Source organism: Spodoptera frugiperda, chromosome 8 (assembly GCF_023101765.2).
Source record: "Spodoptera frugiperda isolate SF20-4 chromosome 8, AGI-APGP_CSIRO_Sfru_2.0, whole genome shotgun sequence".
In the NCBI taxonomy this organism is placed as follows: Eukaryota; Metazoa; Arthropoda; class Insecta; order Lepidoptera; family Noctuidae; genus Spodoptera; species Spodoptera frugiperda.
Genome location: NC_064219.1, coordinates 3,263,336 through 3,278,596, shown reverse-complemented (window position 1 = coordinate 3,278,596; position 15,261 = coordinate 3,263,336). Strand labels below are relative to the sequence as shown.

Genomic DNA, 15,261 nt, shown 5'->3' with positions numbered 1-15,261 from the left:
GCAAACAAACACAAAATCCGTTTCGGAAAACTTGTACAGAGCAACAATTAGCCAAACCGTTCTAATCCGTGTAACACGCTAACACTTTTCCCCACACCAGTACCTGTTGAGCGCGCATCTTCTTTTTATTTCCCATACACCGCTCGCGTACTAAAAATCGAATAAATCAAAATAACCGATCACGGGACAAAAGCTCATTCACAATTTAAAAACCAGTTTTTTTTTTGTATTCGTTAAATTCTCCTCCTTTTTTTTAATACGCATGAAAACCGCGACGGACGCAGCATCCGCGGCCTCTATAGATTCTTTGTGCGCACAAAAGACAAAGTACTCGATAGACCGGTTTTTTATTTTTTTATTATGTTTTTCTGAACCGCTATTTAGGTCACCAACGGCTAGTTTGCGTGTATCCGAATCAGTTTATACTGGATCCCGGTGCGGGAACGTTTGACAGTTTTTTTTTTTTTGTGAAAAAAAGAAACTAATTCGATTTTTAAATTAGCCGCGCGATTCGATTGTTTTAATTGATTGTCTGTGTGTCTGTGATGTGAGCTTTTGTGCGTTTTTGAGGTAAGTTCGTGTTTGTTGTTCATTGGACTATTTTACTTAATTTATTTTAAACTCATTCAATTTAATTGGTCAGTTTAGTAGACTCAGGTATGTAGATAGGACCTAGTATACTTATTTGTGCCTAGGAACTAATAAATAAACAAAGGTTCTGCCTATTAAGAAACGCAATTTATATCACAATACATAAGTGTTATGCCGTTTGCCGTGTAATAGCGACAGAATAGAACTCATCGGTTACCAGTTACCACCGCTACTCTTCACACGGGTATCGCATAGACCTTTTAAACAACATTCTTAAACTAGCCTGCTAAATCTGGAGATTGTGGCACATTTCTTATAAAGTGGATACCCAAAATCCGGCAGTGGACTTCCTATAGGTTGTCGATGACATACTAAAAAAGTAATGCAGATAGCCACATAAAGAATTTAGATTTCTATCACGATTAAAATTAGTAAAAGTGTAGATAGGTCCCGGTTCAAGATTGACCGGTCCTTTTCTTTGGCCCTTTTCAGATACATAAATATAAACTCAAACTCAAATTATTTATTGCATTCATGTGTACACTTAGATATTACATAATTAAGCACATTTGTCTCAACATGAAACCCATGTAATATACTATTTAAATATCTTTATTTTCAATGAAATACATAATTACCATTAAATATCTATATCTAAGAAGCACCAGACTGATCACAGAATCACACGAATACGCCCGTTTTGGAGATTGACCCTGACATCCCTTCAGATCGTTGTGACGGGTTGTCAATAAAACAGTATCGACTAGTCTAGAGATTGGCAGCGAGTTTGAATCGATAGTCGATAGTCGATAGACACTGATACTCCCAATGTAACGAGTGCTTGCGTTCAGGTTCCGTACAAGTGATTCGTTCTTCTGCTTTTTGCAATGAATGTGTGTTCGAATATTTGACACCGAAAATGGATGTTTGGGGATTCTGTTTACGTTGTATGTAGTTTTAAGATGTAATATTCTTCAAGAATATGTTTTAATAGTTACCTACTTTTATTTATGAGTAGTGGTACTTTAGTATTTTAGTTAAGGGTCAATATTTTAATAATCATAATCTGCGTGTAACTACACCAGCTTGACCGGATTGATACCACGGCCTCACAAAAAACTGGCGTGAAACAACGCTTGCGTTGTCTTTCGTTGTGTTAATGAGGTTACCGGTGGCCCAACAATCCTCAAATTTCTAAACCCCAAAAGACCAGCACGCACTCGTAATGCTTCTGGTGTCTCGGGTATCCATGAGCGGCGGCGATTGTTTACCATTAGGTGATCCGTCTGCTCGATTACAAGCTTAACTTAGTAATAAAAATATATTACATCCCGTAGCAGTCCACTGCTTATTTACCACTACATCCACGCAGTCGGGTTGAGAATCTCAATTTACAAATTTCATACTTATCAGTATAACAATTTCAAATATTTATTTGAATGCATTTCTATTTAATAACAAATAAAAAAGTTATTAAGAACCAATAGCTATGTAAAGTAAAAGATTTTAAACATCATCCAAAACGTCCGAAAACAGTTAACAGTCCGCCATATTGCAATACACGCAAAAAAAAGTACTTAACAAAAAGACCGATTCAATAATAAGTACATACCGCCATTCGGCTATCGATTTTAAGATCCCCTTTCTCCTATTATTATTTTTTTTTCTACATAACAAAGCAAGAAAATGTAAAGGAGGAGTTTTGCAAGGGCGCGCGCCCCCTCGACCATGTTGCGTGTGTGTGTGGACGTAGGAATAGTGCGAAACTGCGTCTGTGTGCGACTTTGAGACGATCGGCGGAGTCGAGTGAAATAAGGGGAGTGATTTGATGTGCAGTGCTATAGTTTTGATAGTTTTTGGTGTTATTGAAATAAATAGTTGTTTATTTATAAAACGAAGTTTCTGTGAAATGTGATTTTTTCTTATGTTAACTTGGCATTGATTGAATATTGTGCGACATTTTTATTCCCAGAAAATTATCATGTTTCATCATTGCTAAATCATAAACAGTAATGATAAATGATATTTATTTTTGCAAGTAGGTTACAAAATAACACTTTTCCATGTCAATTTCTTAAATGATTAGATGAGCTGGATAATGGAGTATGTCGTTATAAGATTAGATAGGTAATAAAAGCATCACACACGCAGCCACGGGATTCTTATAGCTTTGAAGATTTGAACTGATGTAACGGAGCTTACAATTAAAAATAATATTAAGATAGAAAATCATAACAATTTGAAAGATTTTCTTATTTGTCTATCCAAATATTTTAAAATAGAAAATAATTTATTATTCATTTATTTACAATGAATAGGCTACTAGACAGATTTGTTTTCTTCAAGTTATGTTTCACAAATGGAATGCTAATCTACGAGTACTTTACAGATAAAAACAAACGCATATTTTAATCTCGATATTCTTTAGAATCGGACACTACTCGAGAGAAATAATTTAAATGAAATAAAGCAACAAAATAAGACAAAATAAACATTTTACACCAAAAATACCACAACGCAAATATCAAACCTAGCCAGCACTCCTATAAGAAACGAGGGTCCGAAGAAAGCATCTCTTAGCATCTCCCCTCCTTGCACACACACAAACACGTTTGTGTATTAAAAAATACACAACACACACATAACTAGAGCTATCAATAGATTCATTAGACGTATTTCTTTGATACCCGCGTGCTTTTAGCAAGCTCTTAAACCATGATACTTTTGCGCACAAAAAAACGAATGCCACACGATTATCAACCTTATTTCTTTGCCAAATTAAGATGTTGTGGATTTCGGGAGTGTATTCATAAGTTTGTGTAGGAGTAATTGCGTCTTTGCTAGGCCGATTTTTTTTTCTTCAACCCTTTTTTGCGAGGGGTCGAAGTGGTTCCGCAGAGTTTGTTTGATGTCTTTTAAGAATGGCAGTTTATTATAAATGTATGGTGTGTATAGCTCAAGGTTTTTCGTACTTTTTTAGGCAAACGTAGGGTTAAGATCGATGTCGTATGAATATTTTATAAGTTTAGGTTGTCTAAGGCTAGGTGTTGCGTGGTTCTTGGAAGGGGAAGACTCATAAACAATATTTTGTTAGCAGTGTTAAAACTCGGTGTCATGTTGTAGGAAAAGTAACTAATATCTTTAAATTTCTTCAACCAAAACTTAATAAAATAGGTCCCAATGTTTTGAATTGAGAGACAGTCTCTTTCTATATTCGCAAAATCTTATTTATTTTTTTACTACCTTTCGTGAGACATACTAAATTAATGCTGCTTGTGAATATGAGCCTCTAGCATGAGGAGCATGGCTTGAAACTAGTCCTCGTCAACCAGTTACTTTAGTAAGCCGATAACATTATTCCTAAATATATAGGTATTTATTACTAAAGGCGGTTATCTTCTTAAATAGATTTAATCCTTCAAGTATCTTATGCACGGTGTTTTATGTACATCGTTACCGAAGGATTCATCTTCATCACAACAACCGGCAATGAAAAACTTGAAAATATTCTATAGGTATTACTGTAGTACTTGTGACTCGTCTAGTGTTGCGGGTGTCCATGGACGGTGCTGATCACTTACCATCAGGTGACACGTCAGCTCGTTTGCCATTTCCATAAAAAGTACATATTTTTAATATAGTTACCTACTTATACGTAAATGATTGATGTAGGATAATAATAAGGGGTAGGTACCCATAACTGATCGATTTCAATATTTGAATGCTTTGAAACCGCAACATCGCGGCGGTTTCTAGGGAGAGGGTAGGATTAACGATATTGCTTGCACACATAAATCTCTATTATTTGTTGTTATGTTAAGTATTTATTGGTATGTGTTCATATGATGTATGTATACCTATAATATGTATGTATGTATGTTACAGTCTGATGGCTAGGCTAGGGGAGATTTGAGAGGTATTTATTTTGTCTAAGCAACAAAGTAGGTACCGTACCTATTTTGTTTGATGTAGTTCAAATGTTTCCTTCTTATACTTTTTGAGACAAAATGGAATCTTTTGTTTGCCTGTGACTCATTAATCTAGACAGAAAACAGAAACAGACAGAAATCGAGACATGTTTTAACAAAATAAAATAAAGAAGATCACTTAAAGCAATGTGACTTCTTTACAGAATCAAATCAGTAGGCACCTACAATGAACCTATAATAGGGATGATGACGGGGTATGAAAATTAAAAATCTATTTAGTCCGTCATTTAGGTAATGAAAAAATATTAAACAAGTTTTTTTTATTTTGTCATGTATATAAGATAACAATAATTAGATAAAACGAATCAAAGTTTAGGAGTGGGAGCAAATACGCCATTTCTACGTATAAAACGTACCTAGAAGTGTGTGTACCTACAAGACGGGCATGAATAAAAATTAGTCATCTACCCTATTTGTACATCAGTGGAAACTTATAATTGATAAATAATAAATGATATTTATTTCTGTAAATAGGTCATAAAATAACACTTTTACACGTCACACAATACACACACATATTTCAAATAGCTAGATGAGGCCGGCATTTCCTATCTGACTACTCTGAGAAGAAATGCCGAAACAAACTCAGAGGTCATAGTCTCTTTTAAAGTCCAGACAATGAAATAGAGGATAATGTGAGAGAACCTGAAAATGAGAGAAATTGGCTTCATGTAGCTATGCTTGCTGTTGTGTCAAGTTTGTTTCAGCTATTGGTCCACCTAATAAGTATCTACATAATATAAAATATATATTTGTAAAGAATTTCTTTCCACCTTTACACAAGTTATGAATACAAATAACCGTACAATCATAATCGTGTGTACAGAAGGCACACGGGCACGGGGCAGGTTATCCCTCGCCCGGTGTATCGATGCATGTGATGCTGCGTCCAGCGCAGATACACTCGGCGACACGCTGAGACGACTTACTTGGACCCTCGTGTGCGGTGTAAGGGTTAAGCGAACGGCGATTTTTTTATATACTATTGAGTTTATAAGATAATTTAACACTGGCTACTATGAGTTTTAGTTCGATATATGTCCACCACAATAAAAGTATGTGCAAGTAAATAAAAATAAGTAATTTACAAGAAAACAATCGTTTTTTAGAAGTCATAGTTCATAACCAAATATATACGTTTACACTAGGATTTTCTCGTGTCGTGGGTGCGTTTACAAACATACAACTTCAAAATATGACACTCAGACCCGAAACAATTTGTGGTTCACATAAAGAGCTACCAACCACGCTAAAACTACTGAACGGATATTGATGAAATTAGGTATATAGACAGGGCATGTGCTGATTTGGGTGATAGGATTCTTTTTATTCTACGGGAACGTGGGCTGACAAGATACTTTTTTTAAGTGAAAATAATCCGATGACTTCTCCCGCCTTGGGCGAGGCAATACGGAGTGTCAGACTCTTACTGACTAAAAACCACCCCGTTCCTACTCCTGCTTTTCGAGCCGGAGTTCCAGTAAACCCGCTATGTAATCCGCAGCTCAGTACAGACCTGATGCTAAGTTCGATCAAACAAAATATAGAATCTTTACTAAGCACATCTACTTTAGCTTATAACTTGTACCACACGGTAAAATATATCTAGTCCACCTACTTGGCAACTGATAAGTGGACACCACGCCGAGTATATACAGGAAACATGCTTACTATACAACATAATATAGATATAGATGCTTACCTAGTCATGTGGTACATTTGTATGAACCTGTGATAAGTTCACGTAGGTACATAGGAGAAATATTTGCAGGTTATGATATTATGACCAACCAAATCACCAAATCTCTCTCACCAAACTTTGGGCTACTCGACAATAGGATAGATGAGTAATATTTATTTTAATGTCTGTCTTGCAGATTATTTTAAAATACTAGATGTTATATTTTTTATTTTCTTACAGAAACAAATACTTTGGAAGGCATATCGATTTGAAATATCGCGTGACGCCACTTCTAGGTACCGTACTTTTTAAATGTAAATGACGCATTGTCCTAGTGAAAGACTGTACCTACCGACCCGGTCTAGATCAGGGACCTGGGCTGAAATCCAACACGTTGGGCTAGATCCGAAGATCACTATCAAATCTGCATCAATTATCAATTATATACATATTTTTCAATTGGGATCGGGAATTTTAGACGTAACATTAATATTTAATTACAGCAATCGACACTATGTATAGGTATACCATGTACCTTTATATGTATGCATGTATATGCATGTATCTACACATATATATCGTAAAGCAATCGTCACCCTGTAATCACATTAGCCTCGGTAAGTGGAATAGCAATTAGACGAGTGAAGGTGGTAGCGAGCAGCATTTCCGCCGGAAGTGACGCCCGCCCTACAGCCACGGGCCCACGCCCGCCCAAGACGATACACCCTAGAGTTCATGTTATTAATTGATTTAAGAATATTTATCTATGTATATATTTCTGAGATCAGATTAGAAGTGAGGAAAAAATTTAACATGAGACAACAGAAAAAATAAATGTGTCGCTTACTAATGTCTACTAAACCAGGGTTTAATTAAGTTTAGTAATCTTCATATTGTTAACTCATATTGTTAATGTTACCATTATTATTGTTACCAATAACCCAGTGTAGATATGGATCTACCCCAATACATAATATGTACCATAGTAAAATACCAAGCAGATTTTAAGTGTAGAAGAGCCAAGATTCCCCTACAACACTTAAATTCCTAACCCCCAAAAGGCTGGCAACGCACTTATAACGCCTCTGGTGTTACGGGTGTCCATGGACGGCGGCGATTGCTTACCATCAGGTGATCTGTCTGCTTTCTTACCGGCTTATACCATACAAAAGTTAGCATTAAATCATATTTTTGAACAAAGTATGAAAACTTCACCAAAACTGGCACAGATTTCAGAGCTCATATTGCATTTAAAGCTACGATGTGTAGCGACAACGACAAACGTGTAAGACAAATTAGTTTGTGTCCACAGAATGGATACAGAATAGACTTGTGTCGGATATGGAAATATGTGGAGTTGAATTACTATGTCACTATGTCGTATTTCATCGGATATTTTTAATAGGGTAGATGACTAATTTTTATTTGAATGTCCGTCTTGTAGATTATTTTAAAATATAGGTAAAACACGTATTTTTTATTTTATTACGGAGACGAATACTTTCGATGATAAATCGATTTGAAATATCGCGTGACGTCACTTGCCTTCGGATTTTGCCTTCTGTGGACTACTGGTGATCCATGGACACGCAATATTTGATTCCCAATCTTGGAATAGAATTCAAAACCTTTAGCTTAGCAAGTCATCTTGCAACCCCTAGTTTCACAGACCTTAACATAATGTACAACTATTGTGCTATATCAGTAATTAATTATGTAACTGAAACAAAACTTAATAACTACCTTTTAAATTAAATTTCTTCAACATTTGGGAACGCTCAACGCCTTTCCCAGTCTGCAGTCTACGCTAATTATCATCAGAGGATCGCTGTAGGGTAAAATGGCGGCCGCACCACGTGACCGGACCTTTTATTAATCCATAAATTATTTATAGACCGAATTGTCACCCGCCAGTTGCATGCCTTACAAAAATATTCACACAAACACACTCTTAAAACTGTGGATTAAGGTATAAAATCGCATGTTTGTATTGCAAAATAATTTGTAATTCATATGCGTTCGTAACCTGCCGTTGGATAAATATTTTCATTGTTTGTTTACTTCTACGGGATTTTTATACGAATGTCGCCGGTTACCGAACCGTGTAGTATTTATAACGTTGCCAAGGTTAGCTGGCTAAAATAATATAGACTCTGTAGTACCTATACTTAAGTGAAATATTTTCAGAAACTGTTTCATAAGTTTGAAACCTCATAACAATTATTAGTGATTGAGCGCACGAGTAGTTTGACGCCTAATGAAGGATTTTTTATTGGTTTTCTTTGTTTTAGTTTTATATTATAGTAAGTTGTACGTAGGTTTTTATTTATTACATATAGGAATTATATTTTATCAATTATTTCGATGTTCATTAGGATTATGCAATATTTGCTCTCATATAATCAGTTAAGTAAATAAATGAACCATAAAGACTTTCTAAATAAATAAAAAACACATCCGTATCGAATCAAACACCAATAAATTACATTTTTATTATCTTCAGAACATTAACTTTATAATAATTCCATTTCTAAAACGCCACCGCGGCAACTTGCGTAAGTTAGGGTGAAGAATCGGTAAAAAATACAGCCCTATTCGGAATTACGCAATGAAACGTTAGCTGAGAGCGCGAATTCGCAAATCGGTTGGGCCGCGCACCCCTAGGCTCCCCTTCGATATTTGAAAAATCAAAATGGCGTCTCCCCGCGTCTTGTCTTTATCTTTTCCTTATGGAAATGACTTGGAATTATTCGATGTTTAATGAGGTTAAGAACTTTCGAGACGGTTGGCGCCAAACCCCGGAGCGCTCGTTATGCGATGCTACCCGCTTCCTGGCTCGCCGACGTTTTTTCTCTTTTTACAATAACAAGTCTTGAGCTCAAAACAATCGTGGAAAAGTCTTTGTGAAATATTTATTGTGATTTATTTCGATGTCTTTCGTGGAAAATCGGGAATTATGATGTGTTGAATAAATCTTTTAAATCGGCTTAATGAAATAACGATTTATATTTTCTGAATCTGTATTGTAGCAGAGTCATCTTCTAAACACGTTTTTACTTGTTAAAATTTTTTTATAACATACTAAGCTTCTGAAATACATTATAATGTCAATACATTGTATTAAAAATTTCCTTTCTGATTCAAAAAGTTTAAAGCATTAAAACAGCCAAAAGAAATCTGTTGAAGGCAAATCCTCCGGCTAAACATGGCGGTTAAAGTGATAGACATTTAGAATTTTAAAATAAAGTGCCGGAAAACAATAATAAAACAGAAATAGAGGTATCAATTTCAACCAAGACACACGAATACATTAAACAATGTCTTAACAAAACACGTGTATTAAACATAGTAGTAAACATATAACGTATAACTCATCCGTATCCGTACAAATTCTGTCTTACAGGGGCACCCATTCTCCAGACTGGGAGCCGTTGCCAAAACTCCAGCGAATTTATGACTGCCAGGAAATCTTCGCTACTTCCCGGCCACGTCACAATGGCTTATCCGTTTCCTGCACACTTGAGAGTCAAATGTATTACTAGTTCCCCTTATTAGTATTTATATATTAATTTGCATTACTTCGGCTTGCTTTGGTTTTGTTTTGGCCCATACTCACATGTAGGTATGCATATCACCATGTATAATGAGATGATTATGTCGTAACGTCTATTTTGTTTCATCTCATAAACCTATAGGGTAGTAGATATGGTTTAAAAATTAAAAATCGAATTAGGCCTTCACGGACAATTCAATTGACGTTTCAAAAGTGCCTAATTTAGGATTAATTGAAATAAATGCTTTGACTTTGATATATTAGTCAGGTTTTTTTTTTATTTTGTCATAATATGGTTACAATACTTAGATAACACGGATTAGTATATATTTTTGCTTCTCATGTTCCTGTTTCCACTCAGCTACAAGCTAAATATATTCTGGTTTAAGTATATAACGGAAATATATATTTAGAAAGAGGGTGGGTACGTTCTAAAAAAGTGAAATGAACCCAAAATTGTATTGGAATAAAAATGTCACGTAACTTTGGTATTTTTATGGTATAAGCCGGTAAACAAGCAGACGGATCACCTGATTGTAAGAAATCGGCACCGCTCATGGACACCCGAAACATCAGAGGTGCCACAAGTGCGTTGGCGGCCTTCTGGAAGTTAGGAATTTAAGAGTAGCTGGGGAACCGGTGTTGGGAAGATTGGGAAGGGAGTATCCAGTAACATCACTTACATAACGAAATATAACACAAGCGTTGTTTCACGCCGCTTTTCTGTAAGCCGGCCCATTTGTGCCAAAGCATGACTCTCCCACCCTTAAAATCTATGCTAAACCCAATAATCTTCAATCATTACTACAATACCTAAGTTCCAAATCCCTACCTCCCTAACAATAACCGACTCCAGAATTTTCAAGTAACAACGAAGTCAAATAGTTGAAGTTGTAATTTATATCAGGACAAACAGTTTTGCTTATACAATGGCGCATTGTCCGCCAAGACAAACTATAAATCTATCGGTTTGCGGGGGCTGAGCAGTTTTCAATAATTCGACAAGTTGCCAACTTCCCAAACACCGGACTTACGGACCAAGAAAATATACAACTCGCTTACTGACCAGTTTTCCTAGTGATGTTCGTAATAAAGTATCGATATCGATGCTTTTGTTGTTGGTTGGTAGGTACGGTGTTATTTAAAACCATTGACATCTCTACAAAATTTGATATTACAAGGTTATTTGGTGAGAAGAATGCTCAATAATTAATTATGTATTGTTTAATAATAATGTATTATATGTTCCAATACTAAAACGAAATCGATTAATTTTAATTAAAATATAATTGATATTTAATATAATATAAGTAATAGAATTATAATTGATCATTAAAATTTAGAGACTGTGTTACAGTAACGATTTTTACTTTCATCATTTATATTTTAATCTACAGAGAGTTAACCCAATGCCATAGACCAAGCACGATTCCAGACTAAAAAGACTAATACATCTCAATGAGAACTACCGTGCTTTTACTCACCAGGTGGACCTAGTGTGAACCTCTCATCTTTTCGTCCAATAGGGAATTAGCTAGTATCACACCATTGGTCATTCATTTTTTGACAGCTACAGCGATTGGTCAAAAAACCTGTGAGTAAAAATATGATAGCCCCCATTAATCGACATTCCAACGATTACTACAACAAGGAACATCACTAAATTATCGGGTCCGGTGTTTGCGAGCGGCAAGTCTGAGCATTTAAGCTGAAACAGTAGCTTACTTATTACCTGAGATGGCACAACTTGCTCTAACAGTTTACGGGGCACGTTCATAGAGGCGCTCGTGGACATTTTAAAGGACTGTTATAGTGTAGGTAGTGTTTAATTTTATAGCTTTGTACATAAGTATTTAGTTTTATATTGTAATGTTATGTTATGTTTTTATGTGTAATTCCATCTCTAACCGATAGATTAATAATAAAACATATTTTTCGTGGTGGGTTTATTTAATTGAAAATGATAAATTAGTATCAAAAACTAGCGAGAAATTAAGCATCATAGCTGTATTCCAGCCATATTGTGAGACTAAACATAATAAATACATAATGTAAAATCGCGTATGAATGATATTCCTAACGTAACAGAGAGTTATATCTAGTTGGAATAAACGACGTTAACAATATAATTTTGTCTCATGCTATAAATTGTAAATCTAAATAAAATGCACATACCTCCATATTCCCACCGAAAGAGAAGCACTTAGTAAGCCAGGCTCACGGCTCTATCTCCTAAACAATACATCGAAGTATTAATAACTTAAGACTTCGCTACTTAACTCACAGCTGACGCTCTTTACTTCGTGTTACCTAAAATTGTTATACATTTTGTTTAAACTACACTCTTATTATTATATTTAGTAAGTGAGAGATATAAATTACCCCTTGAAATTATGTTGTTTTTACAAAACCACTTGCCATAACAAGGAAAATAAGATTAGAAAAATTAAAATGTCGCTTTCTTTTTCTTAAAAGAAATACTTATTCATCGACTTACGCATATGATACTAGATGTAACAAAATTTTATAAAGTTTTGAATGCATCAATCCCAGACCATTTTAGTTTAGTTCAAATCTTAATCAAAACAGTATGTGCATATGTACTACACTATGTTGGTACCTATAAGTTCCCTAAGGACTGGAGAGGTTATTAACTTTACAATATAAATACACATAGGTAAGGACAACCCATAGAAAGCCGGTAACTATCGTTCAAAGCAGTCACAAGTATTAGGTGCACAGACAGACAAGCAGATAAATGAGCATTGAGCAGTCGATAGCTTGCAACGGTCGCGGAGATTCCTAATCAAAGATGCGGGTTGCTTGAATCTTAGCAAATTAGTGAGGGAGACACCCCTTGTACCTCGTGCCTGTGTAGGGCTGTCTAATTGTAGTTGGTGGCGTATTATTTTGTGTTATTGCGTTTTGGTAAATGGAAAATAAGTATAGCGACCTTTTTTTTAGTGAGGCACTTTTTGAAGGTTTCCCATAAAAAAAGGGTATCTTATGGAGTTTCTTGGTACTCCACTAAATATTATTGAAAAATAACTCTTATAACTGACAGTCATTGTTCTGCTTTCTTCATGGCAATCTATACATATAATAAAATCGTAGAAAAGTGCTGTCTGTACATTGAAAATAAAAATAAAAAAAATAGCAGGGGTTATTGTTATGTCGATGTCGAACCCAAAAATGTAATTAACTTTTTTTTTGTCTGTTTGTCTGTTTGTCTGTTTGTCTGTTTGTCTGTTTGTCTGTTTGTCTGTTTGTCTGTTTGTCTGTTTGTCTGTTTGTCTGTTCGTCTGTGCGCGCTAATCTCAGAAACGGCTGATCCGAGTTGGATGCGGTTTTCACGAATATATTGTGGGATGCTTAAATTTACATTTAGTGTTTGTTTCATGTCAATCGGTTCATAAATAAAAAAGTTATGTCAAATTAAAGAATCACGTCGAACATTCTATGCTTATACCATTAATCTCCGCAACTATTTGACGGATTTGGTTGAAATTTGGTACAGATATAGTTTAGAACCTTAGAAAGGACATAGATATATTATTATTTCAAAAATCAAAAAATAAGAAATAAATTATTTATAATATTCTATATAATTCTTATTTTACTAGGATGTTACTATAAGAATATAAAAATCTCAATTCTGCTAATACCGCGAATACAACTGAATGAATGAATAATTTATTAATATTTTATTGTACCAGAAAGTCAAAACAATTTATTATGTCTGTCTGTCGGTCAGAAGCTGAAGGCTGAAGTGATGCTACTTGCTCGTTCCAAATTGTAGATTCTTATGAAGAAGAACGAGCAAGAAACTCCATAGGTTACTCTTTTTCAATCAAGTTCACAATACAATTCTTGGTTATATTACTTCGCTGGTTCAATTAGACTTGGACAAAAACCCCAACTCATTAAATTAAATAGGTAATCGCCAAAAATATCAACATAATATAACATTTAAAATTTCTTTCATTACAGAAGCAGCCCTGCACCAAAGAAGGTCGTCATATCGTCGTCTTGAGTGGTCACTGCTACCGCTAATGTTACTTAAAGGACCAGACGGCACATCACTACACACTTCAATATACATTCATACATTCACGTCCCCTCCCTACGCAATAATTAATTAATTTAACGACCTCTTGTTACTATTAAAGGCTGGGGAATTGATTTTGTAATTGTTCTTAAGAAAGTAGTTGTGTGATAAAATGATTATGCCAATGTGTTGCCTAATAATCAATCCTTTGGGATCGTTTATCGACTTTAAGTGTAGACATAGTGATTTTAAAATGATTCTTTGCACGTCGAGTGAGAAGAACCTTTTCTTAACAGAGGGACAATTACAGGCTAATGATGAGGATTACCTAATAAATATTTAGTTATTTGATTTGTGTTGTTTTATTTTCATTTTATATACTTATGTAACTAGCAACCCAGGCGAACTCCGTTACGCCACCAATGTAATATTTTTCCTGAAGATCTTTTCAACGAATGCAAAACTGTGGAAATCGGTTCGTGCATTCTGGAGTTATAGCGTCAGGAAGGAAAACCCGACTTATTTTTATCTAATAGATTATGTAGTACCCTACACCTTAAAACATAAATTGAACATTACTGACCATTACACCACGCTTGCTCAATGTGGGTTGGCGATTTCAAACTTACTTACAAATTCGAATACCTACTACCTACTACAAAAATAATGTTATAATAATTATTTTATTTAAGACACCTGCTTCTCATACAAGAGGTCGCGGGTTCGAAATCTACCAACGGCAATGTACCAATGTGACTTTTTCCGAATTGTTACATGAATTATGTGTACTTTCTAAGATTATATCTGACAAACGGTAAGGAAACCTGGGCTTATAAATCACTACATAGTATAAAACAAAGTCGCTTTTTCTGTCATGTTGTATGTCCCTATGAACGCTTAAATCTTTAAAACTACGCAACGGATTTTGATGCGGTTTTTTTAATAGATAGAGTAACTCATGAGGAAGGTTTTTATGTATAATACAGGTATAATATATCACCATTGCACCCATGCGAAGCTGGGGCGGGTCGCTAGTTCTAATAATAAGTTTGAAATCGGCAACCCGTATTGAGCAATCATGGTGATTAATGTTCAAACCATCTCCATGTGAGATGAGGCCTTTGGTCAGCAGTGGCCACTTATAGGCTGTTGATGTAATGATGATGATGTAAGAGAAAATACAGTTATGGATAAGAGAGCAATTGTCATTCAGCAATCCAGCTAAATCTGTTAACAAGTTACATAAAGCAGATGTATAAATAAAATCATTTTTTATTAATTTGCAATATATTACACAAACAAACAATTAAATACTTACACGTAGTCTATTTAATACCATTAAGATCAGTAATATAAAACACGGCCACCGAAGCGCCACCTGGTGGGGAATAGAATTATT

The 15,261-nt window shown here is 35.0% G+C and overlaps 1 long non-coding RNA gene across 1 annotated transcript; it reads left to right on the top strand.

Annotated features, from left to right (window-relative positions):
* Positions 1–157: 157 nt before the first annotated feature.
* Positions 158–14,213, top strand: LOC118275895 (uncharacterized). Its single transcript, XR_004783626.2, has 2 exons — positions 158–570; positions 13,805–14,213. It is a non-coding gene; the product is annotated as an uncharacterized LOC118275895 (long non-coding RNA).
* Positions 14,214–15,261: the final 1,048 nt, after the last annotated feature.